The sequence below is a fragment of the Dermacentor silvarum genome, chromosome 1 (assembly GCF_013339745.2).
Source record: "Dermacentor silvarum isolate Dsil-2018 chromosome 1, BIME_Dsil_1.4, whole genome shotgun sequence".
Taxonomy (NCBI): domain Eukaryota; kingdom Metazoa; phylum Arthropoda; class Arachnida; order Ixodida; family Ixodidae; genus Dermacentor; species Dermacentor silvarum.
In genome coordinates, this window is record NC_051154.1 from 14,429,935 (window position 1) to 14,437,708 (window position 7,774).

The following is a 7,774-nucleotide window of genomic DNA, read 5'->3' on the forward strand; positions in this document are numbered from 1 at the left end:
ACCGCCACAATGGCCCAGCGGTTTCCAGCCGATGTTCTTCCAAGAGGGACAGCAGCTGGGAACGCTGGGCCGCTGTAAGGGTTCCAGCGATGGAAGAACCAAATACATCTCTGGGCAATGCGTCAGATGTAGAAACAGCACTGAGTGTACGGTAGGTGGCGCAATTCGGGTAGTCGGTCACGTCGATAACTTGCACGTCGTCGATGGCTTCCACGGTACCAACACATTCTCCTCGGAGCAGCATGACAGGGTATGGGCACGGGTTACAAACGAAAATTGTGCTAGTACCATTGTTGATGTCCACGGTCGCAAACGGTAGCAACAGGCCCTTCCGTGCGAGGAAACGGCCAGACGGTGAAAGTAATGCAATGGCGTCCGAGAGGCCACTGCAGTGCATAGACACGATCATTGAGGCGTTGGGGGCAACCTGAGTGTCGGCTTCGACAATCAGTTTCCTGGGAAGCGGCAGGGCGTCAGTGGGCGTCAAATCTAGCAGCGGCGATAGTTCTATTTCGGCTCGAGCGCAATCAATAACGGCATTGTGGCGCGAGAGAAAATCCCAGCCGAGGATGACATCGTGAGAGCAGGAGGAAAGGATCAAGAATTCTATAGCGTAGACAACGTCCTGAATTTCTACACGAGCAGTGCAAGACGCCAAGGGTCGAATATGCTGAGCACTGGCTGTGCGAAGGGATAGTCCGGACAGGGGCGTCGTGACTTTCCGAAGTAAGCGGCAAAGTGTAGCGTCCATAACACATACGGCTGCGCCTGTGTCGACGAGTGCAGACGCGCGGACACCGTCGACAAACACGTCTATCACATTGGAAGGGCTGCAATGAGGACTTGTGTACTTCGACGTTAACGCAGCCCTTGCCTCGTGGACTGCGACTGTCAGTTTTCCTCATCCCGAGGGGCGGCACGAGGCCGCATCGGCGATAACGAGCGCCGGCGAGGAGATGAGGAACGGCGGGTGTTCGGCGGCGGGCGGTATGTCGGTGACACACAAGAAGGGGGGTCATAAGATGGACGGGGCGAACGGTTTGGCATGGAGGATGCGACGCTGGGCGGCTGCACACGATTACAGAAACGAGCCACGTGACCGGCGTAGCCGCAGGCAAAGCATATAGGCCGGTTGTCAGACGTACGCCACCGGTTCGCTGTGGCTGGTCCCGCCCACGTCGGAGCACGCCCTGTATGGAACGGCTGGTGATATGACTGTATAGCGGGCTGCGCTGGTGGCCGAGCCACGACGTCGGCATAAGTGAGTGGCACAGGCGCAGAGAGTGGGTGGGGCCTCGCGACGACGTCAGCGTAGCTGAGCGGTGCTGGTGCCAGAGACTGTTGGGGTGGAGCCACGACCTCGGTGTAGCTCAGTGGCACAGGCGCAGGAACATGGTGGCGTTGGTTGGGCAATACGTCGGCTATTTCTTGCTCGATGGCGCGGCGGAGCGGAGGCACGATAGTCGAAGCGGGCTGTGGCACATGCGGCGGCTGAGCGAAGGGTACCAAGGAGAGTTGGCGCGCTACTTCCTCCCGAATGAATGCTTTCATTTCCGCAAGCACTGCGGTCTGGTCGAAGGTGGTAGCCAGACCAGCGATGTTTTCGTCGCGTGAGGAAGACCGACGAGTCAAGGAGCGCTGCCTGCGTAGCTCCTCGTAACTTTGGCATAACGTAACAATCTCTGTGACGGATTGTGGGTTCTTGGCGAGCAGCATGTTGAAAGCGGCGTCCTCGATTCCCTTCATAACGTTTCTGATGCGGTCTGATTCCGACATCGTCGCGTCCACGCGCTTACACAAGTCCAGGATATCTTCGATATAACTAGTGAAGGACTCTCCTGGCTGTTGGGCTCGTTCTCGCAAGCGGGATTCTGCTCGCACCTTGCGCGCAGCAGGACGACTAAACACAGCTATTAACGAGGTCCTGAACGCGGACCACGTAGGAATTTCCGTCTCGTGGTTGTTGTACCAGAGGCTTGCCACGCCGGCGAGGTAAAAGAGCACGTTGCTTAGTTTCGCGGCATCGTCCCATTTATTGACGGCGCTTACTCGCTCGTACGTGGACAGCCAGTCCTCCACGTCGTTGTCGTCTGTGCCGCTGAAAACAGGAGGATCCTTGTGGCGAGGGAGACCAGAGCACACGACGGAGGGTGTAGGAGGCGTTTGCTGGGTCGTCGGCTGAGATTCGTCCTGAGACATGGTTGAAGAGAGGGTACGGGATCGGAGCTCCAGGATGCGTTGGAGCGTAGCACTCTCCACCACTTGTAAAGGCGTTTATTAAACGCAAGCGTTAGGGCTGACCGTTCGATCAGTTCAGGGAACCGAGAGCGCGAGCGACGTAGTCCGAGCGATGCGCTGGAGAGACTGACCCACTAGACAGCGCTGGTAAGGATGCCCCACTGCATCGTCCGTCTTCTTCACTACAATACCAATCTCGAATTGTGTTAAAAATGGGCACATACTCTTTTTGTGCCTCACTTCGATGATTGGCATTCCTGCCAAAAAATACGGTTCGCAAATACTTGAGAATGAGATTATGAAACGAGTCACCCTCCTTTAGGTCGACGTGCATGTCACATAACACTTTATGATATATGGCACATTGCGAAGTTGGATCGTACAATCGAGGATACTTATGAAGCACTGTGTTGGTAGATTTCTGTGGTATATAAACGTTACCTATTGCACCGCATTGAAAAGTCTGATTGTAACTGTCGATAATTAGCAACAGGGGTAGTAATATGATGTTACGCAGTTGTTGTGTGATGCTGTTTACATTATTCGTCCGATTTAGCGTGCAATTCTCAATATATCTACCAGCTACGTATGCACGTTCGACTGTGAATCTGTACAAGTCTGGCCTGCGGAAAAAAAGTGCGTGGTACACGAACCACATATAATCCTCGATTCGCAAGTAATAGAACTCTTTCAATTTGCGTTTGGAATCCAATTCGATGTAAGTCTCCAACAATGACAGACACGTATATCGCTTTGCCAACGACATCGTTGGAATCTTATGCACGGGGCGTTTCTGAAAATATTTACCATCTGCTACAGTCTGTGCTGCATTGCAAAATACGCTATCGTCCGTGTATTTAGCCGTGGACCGCGTAAACTTTCTCGACAGACAACATAAATTTTCCAAATATTTTAAGCATAGATACGGAGTGAGACCATATCCTTTAATGACGTTATCTATCATGTCCATTTTCCTATTTTGCGTAATTATGATATTGGAAAATTCAGTCGGTTCGATGTTACTGTATGGAATGTTTCCCATAAGTCTAAACGTAATGAATCTGTACATATTTTCGCGATTCTCGCGATTGCTAATCAAGTTGGCAGAATTGTTGACTTGGAACACGATGTTGCGAATGGCAGCAGTGCGATTTGCAGACTTGTCAAAATCTATACAACCCGGACTATCATACACGTCAAATGCGTTAATGAGTGTGTTCAAATTATTGATGCTACTCCAAACCGCGACGAGTTTCGAGTTTGAAATTGCAATCTTCTTTTTGGCTGCTTGCAGGGCATTATTAATGTTTACTGTAGGTGTGTTATAATCTAAAATTTCCTTTAAAACTAGCACACGAGGAATAAGGATTATAAACAGGGATAAGGTGCCTCAGAAAGGCTGGCCAACGTTTCGATAGGAGGACCTATCTTCGTCAAAGGCGGCCTCGTCATCCTCGGCGGGTTAGTTTTAAAGGGTTAGTGGAGTGACGTCACGTCGATGTCCGCTGTGGCTGTCTGTAAAGGGAGAAACTGAAAAGAAAATGAGCGCCGGCACTTGACTGGCTAGGCGCGGTTTCTAAGACGAGGGGACAAGAGCGGGAGAGCGAGAAAGTGGCAAAAAAAATTATATTAAAAAAAAAAAAAAAAAAAACACCGTCAGAGGGGGTTGGGGGAGCGAGAGGCGAGTGAGGGTTCGGAGGAGTCGTGGTCGGCGTGCGTTTGGGGTCCCTGAAGAGCCGGTCAGTGTGCAGGTCACAATACGAGTTGAAAGCATGACTTGAGTAGCGTAGCACCAAGGCATCGGGTAATTTTGTGGTTGACAGGGAGCAGCTTGGTCCGTCAAGGGACGTTAGCCTCACTAGTTCGCCCTGGGCGTCGTCGCGGCGGTATACAGAATTGGCGAGACCTTGTGTGGTCAAGGCGCCGAAAAAGGTATCCTGGCGTCTGGGATTTTCGACTGTCTCGGTGTGGATCTCGTGTGGAGAAAAAAAAAAGAAAAGGGAAAACGCGCGTTTGAGATGCAGTGTAGAAAAAAATATAATTAGAAATTTAAACCTGGGGGGGGGGGGGGGGGGGGGGGGGGGACCTGGAAAAGCGCTCGTATGGTTGATCAATGCGTAAAAGCATGGATGACGATAATCAATTGAGTGGTAGGGGAGATGCAGGGAAGAACTGGCAATGGAAGAATAGGTGAGGTTGAGGGAAAAAAAAACCGGCACAGGTGAGTGACAGCGGAAGAAATATAATTTGAGACATGAACACTGAGGGGACAGGTGTACCTGGAAAAGCGTTCCTATGGTTTATCAATGAGTAAAAGCATGGAGGAGGATAATAAATTGAGTGGTAGGGGAGATGCAGTGAAGAACTGGAAATAGAAGAATAGGTGAGGTTGAGACATCGAGATTAGCTGGAGGTTTAACTTGTTTTGCGCGTTTGTTAGTGGTATAACAATTTAAGGTTTATGTTACTGCTTTTAGCGATTCTAAGTTGCCACGCGATAAATTCATCCCCGTGGGGTGCAGGCATTTAAACTTGTGTATGAGGTATGATTCTGTATATTTTCTCTCGCGAGGTGAACGAAAATTTGTTTGTAGTATATAGAGTCTTGCTTCATCAAATATATGGCCGTGCTCATTGAAGTGGCTGGCTACTGCTTTAGGTAAATTGTGTTTTGTATCTGCGCGATGGCCGTTGAGCCTCGTGTGCATTTCTTGTCCAGTCTCACCTATGTATTGCTTGTTACAAGTGGCACATTCTAGACAGTAGACTACGTTGCTTGACGTGCAGGTGAAATTCGCAGTTACCTTGTGAATGTAATCTGACGCTGTACTTTTTACTGTAGTAGTAGATTGAATATGTTTGCATGTGGAACACCTGGAGCGGCCACAGGGACCGGATGTTGGCTTCGTCTTTGTCTTTAGTTTGGCGTGTACAAGAATGTCCTTGAAGTTACTGTTCCGTCTGTAGGCTACTCTGGGCGGGTCGGGAAAGATCTTATTCAGTTTCTGGTTGCTGGTGAGAATTGGGTGGTATTTCCTGAGGATATTGTTCACGTTGGGGAGTGCGTTTGAGAATTTAGTAGTAAGAAGAGGCGTTGTTGTCCTTGTGATCTTATTGCGGGGTTTGAGGACCTTGGCTCGATCAAGCTTGGTTGCAGCGGTGTAGGCTTTCTGAAGGGCAGTATTCGGGTAGTTCCTGCTTGATAGGGTTTCCTTAAGGTGATTGAGTCTGTCTATGTAGTCATGGTTTTCAACGCAAATGCGACGAAGTCGTGTGGCTTGGCCTTTAAAGATACCTTGTTTGCAATGTCTGGGATGGTGGCTTGTATAGTCTAGGTACTGTTGTTTATCAAAAGGTTTTCTATACAGCGTTGTCTTTAGTGTCCCATTATCAATATATATTGTTGTGTCCAGAAAGTTTATGCGCTCATTTGAAGATTCCGATGTGAATTTTATTGTTGTGTGAAAAGAATTTAGGAAAGTTACAAATTTATCTAAACTTTCCTGACCATGTTCCCATATTATGAATATATCGTCTATGTATCGTAGGTATGTGTGGGGCTTGTGCGTGCAACGAGATAGGAAATCCGTTTCTAGAGTACCCATAAATATGTTCGCGTAGGTTGGTGCGAAAGGTGTGCCCATACTTGTCCCATGTATTTGTAGATAGTAATTTTCCTCAAATTCGACATCGACATCCGTAGATGACCATAACGGATTTTGTTGATGATGGAAGTTGATGCTGTAATGCGATGCTATGCAAGTCTCCCACAATGCCGTAGTTTTGCCATCGCTCCAACGTTCGCTAAAGCCAGTAAGCATGATTGGGTCCAGTTTGTCGATGTCGTGCATGTTTCCATTTTTATTTGCGAATGGCACCACAATATGACCAACATTCTGCATCATATGCTTGGTAGCATTAAAATAGTACATGTGCGTTATAAAATCGCAAAAGGACTCCAGAATTCCAAATTCTTGCATAAATATCAATGCAGGTCCTCCTTCTGTGCCAGCATTCATTTCTTCAATGGCATTCATGCATGTTCTGGACCATTCTAATGGATTCGAGCGAAGTTTCCATGCCAGCTCGCGCCTCTTAATCACTCTTGCATGGTCATCCTCAGGATACAATGTCAAGTCACAAGTGAATGATTCCATTTTCAAGTCATTGAAACTTTCCACCATCCATGCATGTTTGCTTTCAATGTCACTTTTGAGATCAGCGATCAAATCTTCTCCCAAGACCACATATTTTTTGGCACTTTGAAAAAGAGCATCTTTACCATGCGGTGATGTCCCCGGTGGGCTTGCCGTAGTCTGAGCAGAGGCTGGCGTCGACGGTTGAGAAGACATCTCTATTCTCGAAAAAAAAAGAGCGAAGTGTGGTGTGGTGTGAGCTCCGAAACGCTTTATATATGCAAGTGAACGTGTCATGTGATCGTACGCAAACGACAATGGGTAAAAAAAAATAGTCAAAAAATCGTTAAAAAACAATGAGCATTGACGTCAAACGCGGCACAGTTCCAGGAAAGATAGTGTGGGGTGCTGCATAAGCTTTGTCGTCATATATCACATGTCTTTGAAACGCGACCTTTTTTTTTTAAGTGCGACTAGGAAAGATAGTGGGGTGCTGCGTAAGCATTGTCGTCTCACATGTCTTTGAAAACGCGATTTTTTTTTAAGTGCGACGCAAGCAAGCACAGTCAAGACTTCTTTTTGCAATAGATAGGAAAGATAGTGGGGTGCTGCATAAGCATTGTCGTCTCACATGTCTTTGAAACGCGATCTTTTTTTTTAAGTGCGACATTTCTCCTCCGAGGCCACCTTCGCTTCAAAGAAGCACTCTTTTTTTTATCTCCATTTTTTTATATGTAGTGGTTCGAGGAAGCATCGCTTCGAGGAAGCACTTAAAAAATGTATTTGCTTTGCAATATGTCGTCAATATCATATCTAACGTCGAGGTCCGCACTCATGCATGCCGTCACCTTCAAGAGTGAGTGATAGATATGACGTAAACGCACAGAGTCGAAGAGTGCGGTGCAAGGCAAATACATTTTAAGTGCTTCCTCGAAGCGACACATGTTTCGCGACACATCACCATACGTTTCAATTGTTTTTAATTTTTATTATTGGGTTCTTCAATATACTATTTGAACTATTTAAATAACCCTTATATATGCCATATACAAGACAAGCAATACCCACTGTCGTGAAAAAACTAACATAAACTGCATTCTTATGAAACGGACCTATTCGCTGGTTTTTAAACGATGCCCATTTCCGTCTCCTAGCATTAACACCACTACGGTTATCGTATGACATCGGTAATGATGACGACATCTGTTCATCCGATGTCATGTACACCGGATGGTGATAGTTATTCCGATGACTTACCGGGATGATATGATGAAGAAGAGATGTTAAAATATTTCCAGTCATGTGCAGATCCGAATTGGAAAATATTATTATGTGGACCGACGGGAACTGGTAAAACAACTTTTATGGTTAATATGTTATTAACATCAAAATGCCGATTT